The 21,849-nt window shown below is 43.6% G+C and overlaps 1 protein-coding gene across 1 annotated transcript in view; it reads left to right on the top strand.

The window, feature by feature from the left end:
• tspan9a (tetraspanin 9a) overlaps window positions 1-21,849 on the top strand; it is a 241,406-nt gene that overhangs the window by 70,547 nt on the left and 149,010 nt on the right. The gene's annotated exons all lie outside the window — the stretch shown is intronic.

Here is a 21,849-nt window from a genome sequence, read left to right as displayed (position 1 = left end):
CACTCTGTCAGTCCGACGTTTAACCTTCTCAGTATGACCGTCATCATGTTCTTTTCTACGCTCATTTAGTAGAGTTTGCATCTTTGTGAGGTAACTGATCCAAAATACTTTATTTCCCCATCACGCTGCATGTTTGCTTTATGTAAAATATGAATTTGTAACGTAATGTTTAGTGAAACTCCCAGAAAGTTCTTTTAGGGCACATTAGCATCAGCCTTTCCGATGACTCAGGAAGTCCGCTTCGTTTGGGGAAATGTGAATGCGCTTAAGGACCAAGGAAGCGGACGCGGTCCGCCTACAAACACAGGTCTCGGCCCGATTCAAGTGGACCAAATACAGTAAAAAGACTACAAAAAAGTCCTTTCCTGCATGTGGCGTAGCGTTGCATTGTGGGTAAATCCATAGCGATGGTGTTAAGGGTCCTCTGCCTCGTCTGGTGTTCATACTGCGTCCATTGTTGCAGTGGATTTCTGCAGGATACTTGCATAAGACACACTATGCGAAGGGAAGTGGCTCGGGTGGGAGAGCGGCTCGTCATGTGGCCTGATGGTCGGCAGTTTAAGTCCTGCTCCTTGCGCTGCTGCAGGCCAGAGGACGCGTGTTCTCTGCGGGCCGGTCCCAAGCCCGGATAAATGCGGAGGGTTATGTCAGGAAGGGCATCTGGCGTAAAATGTATTCCTGAGCGATAAATCGCTGTGGTGACCCCTTCAAGAAAGGACAAGCCGAAAGGGAAACAACAACTTTCATACGACAAAATAAAAACCCAAATCAGCAAGAGTTTCGTCTCCACCAAGCGGCAACCTCCGGAAGTTAAAAGTGAAGCCTATGCGGAGGTGCATAAAACTGCAGTTTCCCCTTCATCCACTAGGGGCTGCAAAACAGAGAGAATCCCCATAGACTCCCATGTTAAAAAGACCAACTTCACAGCAGAAATAAACATATTTACAGCAGGAATAAACATGTTTACAGCAGAAATAAACATGTTTACAGCAGAAATAAACATGTTTACAGCAGAAATAAACATGTTTACAGCAGGAATAAACATGTTTACAGCAGGAATAAACATGTTTACAGCAGAAGTAAACATGTTTACAGCAGGAATAAACATGTTTACAGCAGGAATAAACATGTTTACAGCAGAAGTAAACATGTTTACAGCAGGAATAAACATGTTTACAGCAGAAATAAACATGTTTACAGCAGAAATAAACATGTTTACAGCAGGAATAAACATGTTTACAGCAGGAATAAACATGTTTACAGCAGAAGTAAACATGTTTACAGCAGGAATAAACATGTTTACAGCAGGAATAAACATGTTTACAGCAGAAATAAACATGTTTACAGCAGGAATAAACATGTTTACAGCAGGAATAAACATGTTTACAGCAGGAATAAACATGTTTACAGCAGAAATAAACATGTTTACAGCAGGAATAAACATGTTTACAGCAGGAATAAACATGTTTACAGCAGGAATTAACATGTTTACAGCAGGAATAAACATGTTTACAGCAGAAACAAACATGTTTACAGCAGAAACAAACATGTTTACAGCAGGAATAAACATGTTTACAGCAGGAATAAACATGTTTACAGCAGGAATAAACATGTTTACAGCAGAAGTAAACATGTTTACAGCAGGAATAAACATGTTTACAGCAGAAATAAACATGTTTACAGCAGGAATAAACATGTTTACAGCAGAAATAAACATGTTTACAGCAGGAATAAACATGTTTACAGCAGAAGTAAACATGTTTACAGCAGGAATAAACATGTTTACAGCAGGAATAAACATGTTTACAGCAGAAATAAACATGTTTACAGCAGGAATAAACATGTTTACAGCAGGAATAAACATGTTTACAGCAGGAATAAACATGTTTACAGCAGAAATAAACATGTTTACAGCAGGAATAAACATGTTTACAGCAGAAATAAACATGTTTACAGCAGAAACAAACATGTTTACAGCCTGGTTCGAAAATCCATTTTAGGTTTAATAGGTCAGGTTTACCTTCATGACAAACTGTACTTTTAAACTCGCCCGTTTAAAAGTAATTTAATCTCGAAATTCGGCATATTTAGGGGCGTGTCCTTTTGATTGACAGGTACCCAATCTCCCGCTTCAAGTCAGAAGAACGTAGAACAACCGCGGTTTTTAGCCAGTTAGCAACGTGACTTAGCTTTAGCCCGCTTACCTCCGTTAGCCGGTTAGCTCCTGTTATCTCCGGGTTAGCTCGGTTAGCTCTTAGCTACAGAAAGCTCGGAGTTCGCTCGATGTCAAATCATCCACCATGACGCTCACAGCCCCCCTCTCAGCTCCACCTCTTTGCCCATATTTGTATTTTCCGGGTGAGACGACGCGCATGCCCCTGCCAAGATGGCGATGGTAGGAACCACCCACCGAGCTTCAATTCAGCTCTTCAGAAACCTACAGGTGACGTCACGGAGGCTCCGTCCATCTTTTATATACAGTCTATGGTCTCCACGTTTAACTTACAAGAGGAGGAAACAGAGTTTTCTTCTTCATCTGCTTTTGTGTGCATATCCTCTCTTTTGGTAAATACTAGTGCAGCGCCACCTTTTGTGGAAATGAGGATATATTATTGTAAAGGTTTTTACGGTGCACATGTAATATTTTCATATTTATTTAATTGTATTTGTAAAATTTTTTGGATCAAGGTCTCTTCTGCACATAAAAGCAAAATACTCCACAAACCCTGAAAAATATCCGACAGAATCAGGTGATAAATGGCTTCAGTCAGCAGTGTTGCATTCAGGGAAAGTATTGCGTTTTTTCTTGTTGACTTTTCGCACCGCTGCCTTTGTTTTGGCATCTCCGAAGTTACTGTAGCTTTTTTTGCTTTCCTTCCTTTAATCTTGGCTTTAATCAGCTGTGCCCTGGCTGTACCGTTCTCTGTGTGGCAGGATCAATAGAGCCTCTGTGCAGCAGAACAACAAAAACTGTTGGAGAGTAGAAAGGCAGCGTGAGGACCGTTAGTGTTCAGCGTGATTAAGTGTGTAATTAGGCAAAAACAACCACCGAGCATTTGGCAACAGGGTTGTTTAGTAGATTAGATGTTGCCTGGCATCCATCCTATAATTATTACAATAAACATTCTGCATTTTGCAGCTCAATCTGCTCCTCACCTGGCATTTTTGTAGACTAAAGAATGGATCCTACAGAGGTCCCCAATGACGAGCAGTTAGCTCAGATAAAGCTGGGATCGTGCAGGGTTGTGTGATTGTGTGAGGGTTTTGTGTCCTGCGATGGCTGAAGGATAAAGACGGATGCGGTTCGACCACAGAACCATTTACATATTTATTTTCCAGACTAAGCAGCGCAACATGCACCGGTGACCACGAGAGACTTCATGTGCTTGTCTTTAATTGGTCATTGATTGACTCTGTGACGGCAGTGAGAGCCGGTAAATTACTTCAAGCAAGAGAAAGACGAGTTGAGCGCGGAGGTGTCGGTGTTATTCTGAGTGTCAGATATGTGGCTGCATTATTTATACACCTCGTTCTTATTGATGCGGTATGAAGGAGTGACGCAACACACTGTGGAGAGATGGCAATCGCGGTCAGGCGGTTTATTTGCATTGGGGGAAGCACTTTGGCTTTGTTTAGACGATGGTGAGCATAGAGGCACTGAACGTTTGGAAGGGTTGAGCTACTTGGTTTGGCTTGCAGAGCGCCTCCATTTCATATGAAACTGGTTCTTCTGCAGACTTCATTGACAAAATAAATAATGCAGAGATATTCACTCTATTAATGCAGCCTGCAACTGTGTGTACAACTGCTCGCATGTCGAGCTTCACAAATTGAGTTTTTTCAGCAAGGCAACGTGATGATCTTCAGTCAGAAGTGAATATTAACACGAACTGGTTTAGTTGCATTTTGGAAGTATTTGAAAACTTTTCATGCTCATTGTGGTTGACAGATAAAGCTAAGAAAGGGTGACCAGTCTCCCAAAGACTGCTGGGATTCCCCTTCATTGGACTAAACGGTTCAGATAATGAATTAAATTATGTTGAAAGTATTTTTTCAGGTTTTTCCTGATATTTTTTAAAAGAATAATTCATCAAATGTAAAATTGTTGTACTTGTTGGCTGTAAAATAAAGTGGGAAATTAGGATTATGTATTATTTCTAGGTTATTATGCTGTTATTTTCTTGGTTCCACCTGTCTGAGATCAGATTGCACTGCATGTGACCCCTGAACTAAAGTAAGTCTGACACCTCTGCATTAATCTGAGTCAAGTGTGTTGAACCAGGAAAACTCTGAAACCTGCAGGGCAGCAACCCTAGAGGTCATTTTAAATTCTTCTCATGATGTTGCGTAATTACAAACATGCGTTCATGCATTGCTGTCATAAGGATTCAGCTGTGAAGATGTTTACATGTTGTGTGATCTCATAACTTCTAACACGGAGCTGACGCGTCACATGTCCTCAAAGCTCGATGAAACGAGAGCTTGAGCGCGTTTCTGCCCCTGATTTACGCTGCTGTCTGCGTGTCACTCACTTGGGGACGGATTGAAACTATCTGGAATGATCTGAGGTTCAGATCGCTGTGGAAAAGAAAAATGCCACAGTGGACAGAGATCGTCCAGGAGAGCTGCTGCTTTTCTCCTATTTGTCTTTTTGGTGTTTTGTCATTTGTGTGATAAAAATCAGTTGTTGTTGGCCTCTTTCGGCTGAAGCCAGCGGGAAACCGGTCCGTTTCCAACCCGTCTGACTTGAGTGAACATCTGAAATGATTCCCTCTGCGTTCCAGTTAAGCTCCATGTCTGCCGTTAGTGGATTCCCAGGATAAGGGAACAGAAATGAGTCTTTAGATCAACACACAGATAAAGAACCTCCATGGTGTCATTTAGAAGACGCTAAACTAAACACACGCTAAACACCCCCTCACACACACACACACACACCCTCCTGATTGTTTCCTCAACCTGTTGCTGCGTTCAGTCCGTCAGCCGGTTTGTCCATCCAGACTGCTTAATATAACCTCCCAGCGGAGCCAGAAGAATCCGCGAGCAGAATTCCAGAATGCCGTCATCCTGCAGCCCCGCTTCTCCTCTTCCTGGGAATGTCCCCTCCTGCGGTGTTTCACACATCCAGACCCTGTTCCGGTAAATGCCAGTAGGCTTAGCTGGGCTTTGATGCTCACTCTGCACGTGAATGTCTGTGCTGGAAGATGCACATGGATGTATGTGTGTGTGAATGCTGACAGGCAGCCAGCGCAGGTATTGATCTGCAGCCATTCCGACTGGGGCCCAAAGGCCAGACTGTATCCTCTGTCAGTCACTGAGAAGGGCATTACAGCCGTACTGATCTGAGATCACAACTCCCACTCGGAGACGGTGGAGGAAGGAGAAAAAGAGCTGAGGCTGATAAAGAGGTTGGGGGGGGCTGAAATGGTGAAATAACAGGAATGAAAGCTAAAGTATTCCAGCTTAATTTAGCTTCTGTTCCACCTTGTGATTGGCAAAGCTGCCTTCCATTTACTCCTCCACAGTCTTTGCTGATTAAGACAAACGGATCCTCCGACCTTTTTCCCTCCATGACCACCCACATGCTTCATCCTCTTCCTCACTTTGTCTCTGTCTCTCCCGGCAAGTCTTTCCACACCTCAGTGACAGCACAATCCCCGACTCCTCAGACAGCATACAACGCTGATACACAGCAGCTCCATCACACTCACATAAACAGTCACTTATACCCTGTAGACACACACGTGTATACAGAGGGAGCGACATCACAGTGTGGTGGAGAACATATCAGAGTTCTTCCCAGAATCTCAGGAAGATGATTTTAAACATTACTATTTTCCAATCTTCATCTAAAATCCTTTTTTCTTTCTTATTGTCCTTATTTGTTGCTGTTATAAAATCAATTATAATCATGACTCATGATGTCTGCAAGGCAGTAAGCCCTGTTATGTGTGGCTTTTTTTTTTATTTTGGTAAAAGATAGACACGTCTGATTGTATTGACAAAATCCAAGGTCGCCACAAGTAGCTTTGCATGACTCTGCTCCGCTTTTCTCATACAATGATTATTCCATTACTCTAAATCTTCTAAATCTGTTCCCACCACACATTTACCCCACTGATGGGTTTCTGTGTAGCTTCACTTCATGGCACAGCAGCCTGGGAGTGTAGGAGCCTCTCTCTGGTAATGGCTACACAGAGGCTCATTTGTGTTTGTTTGTTACCTTTTTATCACAGATAATGGATCAGTTACTTGTTTTGGCACCGACAATGCAGCTTTTGTGTAAATTTAAAATGTAAATTACTCTCATAAGGAGGTATGTTGCTTTTTTTGCACAAAATAGTCACTGTAATTACATAAAGCTGTCCAGAAATCACATTAAAGCAGTTCACATATACCTGACTATGTTGGTTCCAGTGCTGCTTATGTAAAGGTTCTCATTCATCCAGGTCATGGTTTCCAGTGCAGGTTAACCCAAGTCAACGGGATCAGGTTACGTTTCTTAAAGATAGTTGTTTTCTTAGCAGGATAGTGGGGAATTTCACTATCCTAAGTACTCAGTTTAGTCATGACTCATTTGAGGTCTTGTTTATTATCCATAGTTTCACTTGAGGTCATGTGTGAATAAGTGTTGTCAATCTCATCGCGAAAGCCAAAAGGATGCTATTGTAGGACGATGAAAAGCAACGTCTTCTACACTTTGCACAGTAGAGAAACATTAAGCTCCTTTCCAACAACGGGTGCTGGTCCTGTTGGGTCGGGTCAGGTTGAGTTGCTTCAGGTACAGGTGGGTCGGGACACTTTTTTCTTTGCTTCCAAACCATAGACTGTATATAAAAGATGGGCGGAGCCTCCGTGACGTCACCTGTAGGTTTCTGAAGAGCTGAATTGAAGCTCGGTGGGCGGTTCCTACCATCACCATCTTGGCAGCGTCATGCGTGTCGTCTCACCTGGAAAATACAAATATGGGCAAAGAGGTGGAGCTGAGAGGGGGGCTGTGAGCGTCATGGTGGATAATTGACATTGAGCGAACTCCGAGCTTTCTGTAGCTAAGAGCTAACCGAGCTAACCCGGAGATAACAGGAGCTAACCGGCTAACGGAGGTAAGCGGGCTAAAGCTAAGTCATGTTGTTAACTGGCTAAAAACTGCAGTTGTTCTACGTTCTGCTTACTTAAAGCGGGAGATCGGGTAATTGTCAATCAAAAGGACACGCCCCTAAATGTGCCAATTTCAACATTAAATTTATTTTTAAATGGGCGAGATAGAAAAAAATTCACTTCCCCCACAGTTGTCATGAAGGTAAACCTAAAATGGATTTTTGAACCAGGCTGTAAACATGTTTATTCCTGCTGTAAACATGTTTATTCCTGCTTTAAACATGTTTATTCCTGCTTTAAACATGTTTATTCCTGCTTTAAACATGTTTATTCCTGCTGTGAAGTTGGTCTTTTTAACATGGGAGTCTGTGGGGATTTGCTCTGTTTTGCAGCCCCTAGTGGATGAGGGGGGGAACTGCAGTTTTATGGACCTCCGCTTACGCTTCACTTTTTACCACCGGAGGTTGCCGCTTGTTCCAAACACAAAAAACTGAGAAGGATACTTTAGTATCCGAGCAGACCCATCTTACTTTTTTTGGATCCACCTGTTGGGGTACCTATCTAGGCGATCTGACCCAATAGGATGGAAGCTGACATGCCCAATCTTTCGTCACTTTCCTTGTTTAGAGAAACAGATTTTTGTTCATGAAATCTCCGTTTAAAATGCTGTCATGAAACACTGTTCCATGGAAATCCGAAGAACGCACTTTGTGTTTGGGTTTAACTTTAAGATAAGTGTTGTGCTGCGATAGCATCATGCTGTTACGTAACTGAGGTAACTATCGTGATCCGGCTGATACTGTGACCTTACCTGAGAGACAGATTAACAACGTAGCTCCATTACAGTTGATCATCCTGATCTGATACGCTCCTGTTGGTGGAAATGAGACTAAAGTTGACCTCTGTCACTCCCTCCTCAAATTTCTCTGTTCAAGATTTTAACATTGTGGTTCGTGCTTTTCATTAAGATGAAGGAAAAGAGTTGGGTTCTGGCCTGATGAGTTGGCTCCGCTGTCTTGAGCCGTCCGTCTTCTGAGTGGATGTTTGGCTTTGCCGATGTAGAGCCCAGTGTGGTCCTCTCTGCACTGAGCTGCTTTTCAGTTGGGTCCTTTTGGATGAACCAGTTTCGGTGTGAAGAACACAGGTGTTGGTAAAAATCCTTCCATTTTCTCGCCGCTAATCTGCAGTCGAGTCTCGCAGGCAGCTGGCTAAGCAGGACAGCCCAGACTTCTGTCTCCTCAGGCACATTTACCAGCTTGTCAAGGGGATCCCGAGGCTTTCCCACACCAGCTGAGAGACATAATCCCTCCAGCGTGTCCTAGGTCTTCCCCTGGGGTCTCCTCCAAGTGGAACATGCCCAGAACACCTCACCAGGGAGGCATAGAGGAGGCATCCTAAACATATGCCAGAGACACCTCGTCTGCTTCCGCTGGATGATGAAGAGCAGAGACTCTACTCTGAGCCTCGGTGAGATGACCAAGTTTCCCAACCTAACTCTCAGGGAGAGTCATGATATCTGTTAAGAATCACCCAGTTAATATCAGACATTTCAGCCACATCAGGGACCACAGTGCCTGCCTCTCCAGTTTTCCTCGCTTCCTTTCCTCCTTGTGTTTTCATTGCAGATCTCAGTTTGGAAAACTGATCCTACAGTGGCATCAAAAAGTTGTTACACATGGTGCAAGGAGTGGGGTCATGGTTACCAACGTAAGACTCTGAGACTGCCATGGCGATGAAGAAAATAAAAAAGCACTCTTCAAGTCGTCCCCAGTTTACTGAATGAAATAAGACAAGACCTGACAGGAAACATGCAGCATTGTTTCCACAAATTACTTTTCATCATTTTCCTGCTATTTTATTGCATTAATTTTTATCACTAGTTAGAATTAATTAGAAACAAAAAAAAACCCACACCAGCTCAGCTTCAGCACCTGGTTCAAGTCGACCAGAAAGCTGTAAAATGCAGCAGCTAGAGAGGTTGCATTCAGTTGCTTACAAACCCCTCAGTAGACTGGAAGGATGCTTTTTGCTGGAAGTAATCAAGTCAGAGTGTGGCGTCTCCACCTTGTCATGGGATACTTTGTGGAAAATGAGCCAGACTTTGAGAGACTGAATACCACAAACCATTACCAAGTTAAATTCATTACCTAAAACTAACCTTAACCTTTGATATTACGAAAATGTTCAGTGAAGTTTGCTGCCTGTTTAACTCCGTGACTCCATCGTAGCAGAAGTCACACTGCAGGTGAACCCAGGATGAAGATCTGCCAACTAATTTTCCTTGTGAATGTTTCAGATGAAGCATTTAAAATACAATTTCTAATACAAATTTAAAATAAAATTTTTAACTATGTAACTATACTTTCAGTTGTGGGACATCTTATTCTGGCAACTGCATAAAAAAAAGACAGAATCCCAATGAAAAACATTTTTATTTTATACAACTAAAAGTCTGTTATTATTATATGTTTAGTGATTACAACACACATGGAATACCAAATTAACTTCTGCTGAAAGATAATGAAGTTAAGTACTTCTGAATTATTGCAGCCCTTTTGCACAACAGCGGAAATGTCATTAAATAAATATTCACATTTTCCCGTAAGCTCCTGAACTGTCACGCGGTTTGTGTTATTTTATGGAATTCATAAAACTAAGTGAGGCTGGTTTTAGAAAATTAAAGAGTTTTCTGTGAAGCAATGTTTTCCATTTCTTGGGTAAATAATTTGCCTTGTAATGGATGCTGCAGGTTATAATTTAATCAAATCCAACAATGTGCAGCCCTTCTTTCATAGCACTACATGTTTGCAGCCTAATCACACTCAGGTTGTATTTTTATATTCTTTTCACCTTTTAGTGTCAGCTTGTAACCTATACTCCTGCTGATAAGCCACTCATCTAATTAGGCTTCATGAATACTGTGATGCATTCCTCTGTTTTTCAAAAAGGAAATTGATCATAGGTTCTTGTCTTTTAAGGAAGATGACAAATCCTGCATTCAAGGTTGCTGAAACAAAACCAAAAAGGTTTAAATGAGTTTTATTAAGCACTAAAGAAGATGACACAGTATTGTTTGTCACAGAAATACACAGCACTGTTTGAATAGCTTGTTAAAACCTCCTTATATCAAACCCACGCTTGCCCTTTTAGGAGTGTAGCACTTCATGCAAGGATCTGCATCCAACTGGACAGTCCACTAGAATCTTCCTGCGATGTCCTCTACTGTTTGATTTTGTGCTTGTGTTGTTCTCACTCATATGTAAGTCGCTTTGGATAAAAGCGTCTGCTGTAGAATAAATAATGTTATATATAACAGTAACTCATAAAAATGTTCTCATTTCAATTAAAACAGCATGTTTTAAACAGAAGGGTGATTTAGAGGAACATTGTGTAAGAATTACTTCTAGCTAACAGTGAGATTGTGTATCGTATTCAAATTAATTATGCATTCTAGCTCCTCCCTTTTCCAACACTCCTCCCCTTTCCCAACACTCCTCCCCTTTTCCAACACTCCTCCCCTTTTCCAACACCTGTTGCAACAAGGGCAGCCGCCGTGTAGCAAAAAGCCTCGAGAACACTGGTGAGCCACGTCATGCTGTTCTTCATGGGGTGTGCGAGCAGAACGAATACATGGCATGAGGATGACTTGTTGGAAAGATAATTCCAATTTCTCCAAAAATGTAAACCTATAACAGCACAGACACATACAGTGAAATCTCTTCTGGTGGAACTATATGTTTACATATTGTTTCAGTAGCTAGTCTCTGTAAAGGCTGACCTCCAGTCGCAGTAAAACCAAACTAAAAGCCAGTGGGAAGGCTTTTTAAGCTGCATTTACTTCAACAAAAAGCCAGCATTTACAGCGACTTTAAAAGCTACTGAAAGCATGAAAAACATCCACCTCTGCAGCAACAAGGCTGGTGGATTTTAGCAGGATGTTGTCGATGCTAATGAGCAACGCTAACAAAACCCAATGAAAACAGTTAGCTTTAGGCTAATTTAGGCAGTACAGATAAGTTAGTGGTAAAAGAGAAAACTACAGTTTCCCCCTTCTCTTTCTTCCACCCAGGGAAGCTTAGCTTGATGTTGATGCTACTTTTTGGATGTGAAAGGTAGTGTGACTGGAACTGGATGTTCCAGTCACACTACCTTTTACGTGGGTTTTTAGCTTTCCCACGCTGCTGCTGCACAATATGCTCCTGCATTTTTGTAAATGATAGTTTTTTTCAAACTTTTCGGGGTAGTAATTCTCTGTGATCTTCTCTGCCAGCATCTCCATCACTGCATGCTAGCTTGCAGGGGAAAACCTCTCTTTATTCCACAATAATGCTATTTGTCCCTTATCAGCAGCTGTACTTTCAAGATGGCTCTTAGCTACAGGCTTACCTAGCATGTGCATGAAAAATGCATATGATATGCAAATACAAATAATGAGAATGTGTTGGATTATTAGTGGTCATAAGACACCATTGATAACATGCATAATTGTACACATCCATTTTTAGCCAGAAAACAACAGAAAATGTTACACAATGTCCATTTTTGTCTAAAGATACTTATTAAACCTTTTGGCAATATCTGGAGGCAGAATCACACTGCAGATTTGTCATGTAGAAATTTGTCTTTTAGTTTATAAGACATATCCTAAGACATAATCTATGTTTTATTCACAGTGACAGGCAACTACAAGATAAGCAGGGTTTAATTATACTCAGAAGGTGTAGCATGGTTCCACAGAGGAAGAAAAAGGCCTGTCAACAAACTAAAACAGCATGCTCAAAGAAAAGCAAGCGTTACCACTGAGTTTTTATACATTTTCCACAACGACGGGAACATAGTAAGAAAAAGAAACATTGTCAAATCTTTCAAATGAAACATATTCTTTTAACATATCATTCTGTTTGCAGAGCACACACGCACCGCCCTTCGGTCCATCAGTCGCATTGGAGAAGCCGGTCTAGTGGTGCGTTCTTATCAACTGGAGCATTTATTTTCTGCCACGTTTAAAGATATTTCATTGGTTTCGTTATAATGCCATCTTTTATCCAAGCGTGTCCGTGTACAGAGGAGGAGCAGAGGTTCCTTCAGTGTGTCTAATCAGATCTGTTTGTCACCATGGTGAGGTGACTGGGCAGCTGGTCTGGAATCGCTGTGGATTTTGTGTGTGTGTGATGCAGAGTGGTGGTTAATGGGCATGGCTGAAAGGGTGAGTAAGGATTAATAGGAGATTTCAACCCAATGAGCCAGGGAATTTCTCCTTTTTTCCCTTTATGGAGGCGCCTTCTGTCAGGCCCTAACATCACATTGGTGTGTTTCTGTGTGTGTGCTTTCTAGTGTACAGAAGAACATGATAATCCACCCTTTACTACATGATTCATGGCAGTTTTCTGTTAGTTGTAGTTGTGGTCCAGTCTGCATGAGAGGCTTCACTCTGCAGTCTTTTTAATCAGTTTCCTTTTCCTCTTTTATTTGACCATACACTCATCTCTTCTCTAATCCTTTGACAATGGAGACCACATCCGTATATTTATCCTAATGCTGGCATAAGATTAGCTGCATTGTATATCTAAATGTAATATTCAGTTAAACCAATATAATCGCATTGATTCCTTTCATGAAATGTCTTTCTGGAGAGAATGTTGACACTGCTGTTATTTGATATGCTGAAATTCTTTGAAAAACAAAGATTATGTCTGTGAGATCTCTAGCTGGTAATCTGTCAGTGGTTTGCAGCTGTTTTTGTGCATAAAAGTGTGTTGTGGTGTAGAGGTGGAGGGGTTGTGTGAATCCCACAGGTCTGCATGAGTCCGGGGAGACAGACAAATAGACAGATGGGTTGTTTTTAGGGATTCTGTTAAGTATCATTGCCGCTAATGCCAAGGATCAACAAGGATCAGAGGCAACCTTTTAAATTGAAATCTCTCACAAAAAGAAGCTGACCTCGTTGCTGGAAAATTGTATTCATATCAAGTCTGCAAATAAAAAAGAGAAAGAGGGGCTCATACTGGTGTTTTTGGAGCACCGAGCAGACAACAGCATTGATATTAGAAGTTTTTTTTACAAATAATAACTTCAAATGTTTTATTAAATCTTTTTACAGCACTAAGTTATAATGAAATAACGAGAAGAAACAAGGTGATCCGACATAAAAATCCTTGATTTGTATGAAGGAAATGTGTGTTCAGAGGACTGCAAGAAGAATTTGAGTTTCCAGTATTGCATAACATTAATGTGAATTGCTCATTGCTACACTGAAGTTAATGTTAATAATGTTAATAATAGCCCTATAGCATAATAACCCAATATTTTGAGGTTTTATAGCTACCAGCAATATTAGGAGTCTTTAGCGAGACATATAGCAATTTAGCCAAATTAGCAATGATGCTATGAGGCTAACAGCGTGTGTGATTGAGACATCAATACTAAAAACAATTGAAACCAAGACCAGAGGCATATGAGTGGTTATGTCATGACATTGAATCTGCTTCATAAATGTGACTGATTAAATCTGATAATACACACACACACACACACACACACACACACAGATACACTACCATGTGGGCAGCTGGTGGTACTAGCTAGCTTGCAGCTAAGATTTATACAGTTCATGATCTGGCTCAAGGTGTTAAAATAGCTGTTTAATATTTTTTCTTTGAAAATCACTTTAAAAGTTTTTTCAACAGCATGCTAAAAGATTCTACTGGTTAATTTAAACATTTATCAGCAGCATTTTTGCTACCTGCTGATAAACGGACAATGCTACCTGATGTAGCATTGTCCGTTTGAGCTTGGCGCTTCTGATTCTATACCTCATAGCTTCTGCTTATTTTCACATGTTGGTGGCAGTAAATGTTCACTAACGTGTGCAACTGAACCACACATCTTTCAGAGAGAACGAAATTACTTTTACCGAAAAACTTATTTTCTACAAGAAAAAATAGACTCACAAACTCAGAGGGATTTGATCTGGGTTCAAATTGGCCAGTTTTTTTCAGAGAAAGATTTATGAGCTCTTCAGTAGATTTCACGGGTTTTGGCCATGTTTGTTTTTGGCCAATGCAGTTGCCTGGGGTTTTATTTTACCCCTTGAAGATAAGGGTTAGATAATGGTTGCTGTTAATGGGGAAAAAAAAGAAAAGAGGAGAAAAAAAAGCAAATTATTAAGCCTATTGATTGTCGATCCTTGCACAACACCCCTTGTTGGCACTGAGCACCGAACAGCCAAGGTAAGGGTCAGATAAGTGAGTTTGTTTCTGCTTGCAACACAGTGAAGTCTGAATTATTCATGCATATTTGCCAAATTTAAATGCATAATGAATTTCATGTTTGTTCAGAAGGTTCTCCAGCTAGAAAAGAAAATAAATAGTTTGTACAGTCTAAATAATAAACTTAAAGAATAGAAGACTCATTCACAGTACTTAGGGGTACATTAGCCAGTGGGATTTTAGGCAATTCCTTTTCCTTTTCCATAGTTTTGAGGTTGAAATAATTCCTGTTCATCGCTCTGGAATTAAGTTTACTTTGATTCTCAATGACTTTCAGATCAGACTCTAAAATGTTAGTTTTTGTTCTCTATCAACTTTTTATTTTGCTTCATTTAGTTCCAAGGCTGCCCAAGGTAAAACTCTACTGACTGCTTCACGTCCTCCTCTCATTTCTCAAGATTATATTTTCTTTCATAAGGTTTTTAGGCTGAGTGGTTGGGAAGAAAACATCAAAACATCTCATTCTCGTGAATGTGGAGACGTATTCTTGGAGTTCCAACCGTCTTCTTTCCTTTAAATTTAAAAGCTGCTTATCTCTGTCCATTAAACTGAATTTTAAGCTCGTTTTGCTGCAAAGTTATAGCTGAAAGGGTTCTACTTTGTACAAATTTGTTTTTGAAAAGGTAAGGTTAAGCTTTTTTAAGGCTGTTCTTTTTCAGTGGCATCCATTGAGGACCAGTCTGTGACAATGTCTCTTTAATTGTCTGCTTACAATGTCCCAGTGTTGAGCATATTTTTCAGGCTGGCCTTTGGGGTGATCTTTAAATCTCATATCATCCATGGAAGAAAGAAGACTAGACGAGGGCTCTTGTGGAAATCATGAGGCCATCTGCAGAGAAACTTGACTGTTGGCAGCATTAAGCCCTCCAATAATGATCTGCTGTGAAAGTGGTTAAGAAGTGTTTAACAGACTGCAATATTGAGCTGGGAGAGAGCCATTAGTTGTACAAAATTCCACTATAAATCAGTATATCCAAGAGTCCTAGCTCCATTTTATGATAAATACAGCCCCGCACTCTCTTAAATCCCACCCAAAGGTGTTTGTCAGGCCCTTTCAACGCCAGAGATTTTCCCAGTCTAGCTATGAATGAGGAGATTATGCTTGGCGGGGGAGGAGGGAGTCTCTGGTTGCTGCATATTGCCTGCTACAGTATGAGCACATGCTGATGGTACAGTATGCATTATGTTCTGTTAGTTATGTTATTTCTTAGAGGTGACTGCTAGAGAAGAAAGAAAGTGGTGGGGATCAGATGCGCTGGGATTAAGTGACCCTCATAAGGCTTCCTTTGTCTGGAGATCATGGAGTATCCCAACCTTAAGAGGATTATAGTATGTTATGGCATTAAACTAGAAGCACTGTTATCATCTCCTGACAACATCCTATCCAGCACACCAGCCGACTATGAGGGCTATACATTATTAAGCACATATATCACATGAAGCTGGGTCTTACAGTCCCTCTATCCTCAGTTTACCTGTGATGTTAGCGATGTAATATATGTAATAAAAAAAAAAAGAAATTCCCATGCTGAGCAGTCTGTGTTTGTCATGCATTAAGCAGTTCTTTCTGAATATTTATTCATTTGTTTGCTTATTTATGTTTCTAAAACAGCAGCTGCTACATCTCTGCAGAGCGCAGTGCATTAAGGTCCTTCCATCACCTCCTGTGCACCATGCATGCCGCATTTGTTTGTGCTCATGTAAAAAACAGAAAGGAAGGATGTGGAAAGATGGTTGGGAAGGAAGAACAGATTGACACAGTGCAAAGAAAACTGGAAAATAACATTTTATTTTCAGAGCTTTTAATCTTTTAATTAAAAGAAAATAACTATTCACCAGATGATGATGTCATTTGAACCTTTTTGTGTATTTTTAGTTTCCTCCTCTTTTAACAGCATGCGAGTGTTTAGCTAGTGGCTCGATAAAGGAATTAATTTTCCTAAATGGCCCAGTATTTCTGTGAATAATGGTTTGGTGCCTTGTTGGCAACCTTCAAGGCAGAGCACCTGGCATGTAGCACCCCCTCAAGTGCCTTTAGAATTTATCTGGTCCCGCAGCTAAGAGTATTCATCACGATGTAAAACACTGCGCCTCTGCAATACATCACAATCTGGCCACAAGGCCTCTGTAAATCAAAACCACAATGCCCTTGACGTTTACATTAGGCCCATAAAAACATATTTTTCTGTTCAGGCCCAGTGGACGGTATAAGACCCTTGTTGACTGCAGCACCCTGTACGTGTGTGTGCTTGTATTAGACGTGTACACTGACTTAGCGTGTGTATATGTGAAGCTATAATCAGTTATGTGGCGAGTTGTAGGTGATGTGACAGCAGCCTGACACTCTCTGTTGCTCTGTTTGTTCTGGAGTGACTGAGTAGTGATTTATAGCCTCTACCTGTTTAGTGGATGTGATCCAGACTCTGTGTGGTCTCTGGGCTGCAGAGCCAGACATCTTGATGAGTCTTGTCTCTCCTGTTACAGTGTTCTATACCATGCTGTGATGACCACACCTGTGTAAAAGATGAGGCTCGTGTACAGACGTGTGCAAAATGCATTATAGATGTACGCTTTGCTTTAGCAAAAGGGTGCATGTGCTCGACTCTTACATTGATTTAACAGCTTGATGCTCAGATGTTTCCAGCTGCTTTCCAGATATGCACCAGCCTAATGTCTGCAGCGCGTCTTTTCTGTGGCTCCTTCTTGTTCTTTAAGCCATAGGCGGTGAAACCAATGTGTGAATTAAAATTTGAACTCTGAAAGCTTTCTCCTCTGAAAGAGAATGGAACGTCGTCGTCTTTTGTGTGCTCTTTAAAACGCAGTGTTTATTGGAGAAAAAAGAAGACGTGATGAAAGTTTGTCCTTTCTCAGTGCGACTGTGCTTGTTGTTACCCCACTGAGTTGCTCTCAGAAGTACAAGCAGCTGAAAATCTGCTACAAACACTGCGCAGCAGCTTTGGCAGTGGATTAAACACAAAGCCTTCGGCGTATGGAATAAAATGCTCCAAATTGATTTGGCCTGTGCTGTTTTAACTGAGAATGCTGCTAATGGCTTTTCATTAACATGCGTCCATTGCCTGCATACTCTGTTAATAGACTCTGAAAATGCTTTAATATTTCTACAACTCAACAAGGGATGTGTAGTTTTTTCCATTTGCACGGCCTTTAGTCGGCCGGAGTTTATTGTAGTATTTGCTGTGTTTGGAAAATTCCCAACAAAAACATAGATGAATACAAACAGCTCATAAAAAGCTGATATTTCTCATTAAAAATCATTTCCACATTTATTAATCTTATTGTTTTGTCTTGCAGAGCAGTTGATAGAAATGATCTGTAATGGGTTGGATCGCCATTGTCCATTCAGCTGCATTCATTAGGAGGGTGGTTCATTCACAAAAATGCCTCACAAACATTTATTCTCTTTAGTGGATGGAAACAAAGGTCTTTTGTCATGTGAGACCAGAAACGTTGTGATGTGTTGTCACAATAATAACGGCGAAAGTCGGTCAATCAAACATTTATATTTGAAGGGGTCTTTCAGAGGTAATGTTCATGGAGATGAAGAATAAGAATAATATTCAGATTGTGTTCTGTTGTCGGGAACCACAGTGCAAGATCTCCTGCAGGGATTTGTGGAAAAGCCACAGTGCAGCTGTTTAAGCTATTTACTTACACAGCTGACACAGAGGCTGGCATGTCTAAATATGCCGCGTATGAATATAAACTAAATGCAACTGACAATCATGAGGATGTAGTGTTCTGATTGCAGAGGAAAGTAGGAAATACACGGTTAAATGTGGAAGGTCAGCAGCTTTAGAGGAGTTTTGTTTTAAACAAAAAGATCGCATTGGAAGTGTTACACCTGATGCATGAATAAAACAAACACTGACACTTTGCAAAGCTGGAAACTGGCCGTTCCCATTAAAGTTAAACTCGACTAAGTGAAACGGAAATGGCTTCAAAGCCAAATGAATAAATAATGAAGTAAAGAAATCACATGGCTCACAAGTGCAAAAGTTGAACCATTTCATATTCAGAGGTCTTCATTGTCCATTGTGCTTTTTATTGTCAGGATTTCCAGCATCTTAAATTATTTAATTTTATTCACATTTTATTTTTTCCTTTATTTGAGGATTGGTTGAATTTCCTTTTCTATAATTATTTTTGCTCTATGTTCATTTTCTGTAGTTCTGGCTGTAAAATCGGCACCGACTGCTGCTTATCTGATGAAACTAACCTTTAATAACTGCATGATGGTGGATGGTACTGCACATATTGTTTGCATTTTTCTTGTCTGACAACTTAGTTAAATATTAATCCATTGGGATGAAACACATTAGGATTCATCCTCTAAACCTCGTTACTGTCCATACAAGTTCACCCTGTATTGTCATGATCGGCGGGTTTTTGTTCTCCTGATGATTTCTCTGTGGTTCTTGTCATTTTGGACTTTACTTGTGTTTCCTGTTTTATTCTGTAAAGTTTGTTCTGCGTGTTTTCTGTCTGCTTTACTTCCTCTTTCTTGCTTCTGGTCATGAAATGTCACACCTGTTTATTGTCTTGTCTAATCAGCTCCTTTGGATATGTGCTCCAGATTTGCCTTTATTCACTGCCACCATTGTGTTAGTGGTCAGTTAGTCCAGCCTGTGCGGTAGAGAACATGTGGGTTCGTTCGTTTGGCTTTAAGACTTCTTTCTCCAAATTGGTGCAGGTTGGTTCTCAGTTTTCTGTTTTTCCACTTCCTAAAACTGGGAAAGATACCTGAACACCTGACCCAACCAGTCCTACCTTTTTAGGATCCAACCAAAAAGTTGGAGCTGGATGCACTGAAACCGTCCCGTCTCTTCCCAACCGTTTCCCTGACTGTCCTGTCTGGTCCCAACCTGCACCCTGACTGTCCCGTCTGGTCCCAACCTGCACCCTGACTGTCCCGTCTGGTCCCAACCTGCACCCTGACTGTCCCGTCTGGTCCCAACCTGCACCCTGACCGTCCCGTCTGGTCCCAGCCTGCACCCTGACCGTCCCGTCTGGTCCCAGCCTGCACCCTGACTGTCCCGTCTGGTCCCAACCTGCACCCTGACCGTCCCGTCTGGTCCCAGCCTGCACCCTGACCGTCCCGTCTGGTCCCAACCTGCACCCTGACTGTCCCGTCTGGTCCCAACCTGCACCCTGACTGTCCCGTCTGGTCCCAGCCTGCACCCTGACCGTCCCGTCTGGTCCCAGCCTGCACCCTGACCGTCCCGTCTGGTCCCAACCTGCACCCTGACCGTCCCGTCTGGTCCCAACCTGCACCCTGACCGTCCCGTCTGGTCCCAGCCCGCACCCTGACTGTCCCGTCTGGTCCCAGCCCGCACCCTGACTGTCCCGTCTGGTCCCAACCTGCACCCTGACCGTCCCGTCTGGTCCCAGCCTGCACCCTGACTGTCCCGTCTGGTCCCAACCTGCACCCTGACCGTCCCGTCTGGTCCCAACCTGCACCCTGACCGTCCCGTCTGGTCCCAGCCCGCACCCTGACTGTCCCGTCTGGTCCCAACCTGCACCCTGACCGTCCCGTCTGGTCCCAGCCTGCACCCTGACCGTCCCGTCTGGTCCCAACCTGCACCCTGACTGTCCCGTCTGGTCCCAACCTGCACCCTGACTGTCCCGTCTGGTCCCAACCTGCACCCTGACCGTCCCGTCTGGTCCCAGCCCGCACCCTGACCGTCCCGTCTGGTCCCAACCTGCACCCTGACCGTCCCGTCTGGTCCCAGCCTGCACCCTGACCGTCCCGTCTGGTCCCAACCTGCACCCTGACTGTCCCGTCTGGTCCCAACCTGCACCCTGACTGTCCCGTCTGGTCCCAACCTGCACCCTGACTGTCCCGTCTGGTCCCAGCCTGCACCCTGACCGTCCCGTCTGGTCCCAACCTGCACCCTGACCGTCCCGTCTGGTCCCAGCCCGCACCCTGACTGTCCCGTCTGGTCCCAACCTGCACACTGACCGTCCCGTCTGGTCCCAACCTGCACCCTGACCGTCCCGTCTGGTCCCAGCCTGCACCCTGACCGTCCCGTCTGGTCCCAACCTGCACCCTGACCGTCCCGTCTGGTCCCAACCTGCACCCTGACCGTCCCGTCTGGTCCCAGCCTGCACCCTGACCGTCCCGTCTGGTCCCAACCTGCACCCTGACTGTCCCGTCTGGTCCCAACCTGCACCCTGACTGTCCCGTCTGGTCCCAACCTGCACACTGACTGTCCTGTCTGGTCCCAACCTGCACCCTGACTGTCCTGTCTGGTCCCAACCTGCACACTGACTGTCCTGTCTGGTCCCAACCTGCACCCTGACCGTCCTGTCTGGTCCCAACCTGCACCCTGACTGTCCTGTCTGGTCCCAACCTGCACCCTGACCGTCCCGTCTGGTCCCAGCCTGCACCCTGACCGTCCCGTCTGGTCCCAACCTGCACCCTGACCGTCCCGTCTGGTCCCAACCTGCACCCTGACCGTCCCGTCTGGTCCCAACCTGCACCCTGACCGTCCCGTCTGGTCCCAACCTGCACCCTGACTGTCCCGTCTGGTCCCAACCTGCACCCTGACCGTCCCGTCTGGTCCCAACCTGCACCCTGACCGTCCCGTCTGGTCCCAACCTGCACCCTGACCGTCCCGTCTGGTTCCAGCCTGCACCCTGACCGTCCCGTCTGGTCCCAACCTGCACCCTGACTGTCCCGTCTGGTCCCAACCTGCACCCTGACTGTCCCGTCTGGTCCCAACCTGCACCCTGACCGTCCCGTCTGGTTCCAACCTGCACCCTGACCGTCCCGTCTGGTCCCAACCTGCACCCTGACCGTCCCGTCTGGTCCCAACCTGCACCCTGACTGTCCCGTCTGGTCCCAACCTGCACCCTGACCGTCCCGTCTGGTCCCAACCTGCACCCTGACTGTCCCGTCTGGTCCCAACCTGCACCCTGACTGTCCCGTCTGGTCCCAACCTGCACCCTGACTGTCCCGTCTGGTCCCAACCTGCACCCTGACTGTCCCGTCTGGTCCCAACCTGCACCCTGACCGTCCCGTCTGGTCCCAACCTGCACCCTGACTGTCCCGTCTGGTCCCAACCTGCACCCTGACTGTCCCGTCTGGTCCCAACCTGCACCCTGACTGTCCCGTCTGGTCCCAACCTGCACCTATTGGTGGAAACGAGACTTCACTCTGCCAGTTTGCATATTTTCATAGTTTTGTCTTTTGTCAGCTCAGCTCTTTGAGTTCCTGTCTCTGCAGTGTTTCCTGTTTCATCAGCTGATCTGCAGATTTCCATCTCGGTGAGTCCTGCATTTGGGTCCTTCCACCTCGTCTCCTGCTTCCACAGTCCTTCACACACATGGCAACCATTCCTAGTCCTATACTTGCAGACAGACAGACCGCTGTCATTGGTCAGATGAATGGATGAAATATGAAGAACAGACATACAAGCATACTTTTTCATGCTTACTTTGTCAAGCTCAATTCAAAATAACC

The sequence above is a fragment of the Telmatherina bonti genome, assembly GCF_933228915.1.
Source record: "Telmatherina bonti genome assembly, chromosome: 2".
Classification (NCBI taxonomy): domain Eukaryota; kingdom Metazoa; phylum Chordata; class Actinopteri; order Atheriniformes; family Telmatherinidae; genus Telmatherina; species Telmatherina bonti.
The sequence above is the reverse complement of the archived record's forward strand: the minus strand, read 5'-3'. Positions and strand labels throughout refer to the sequence as shown.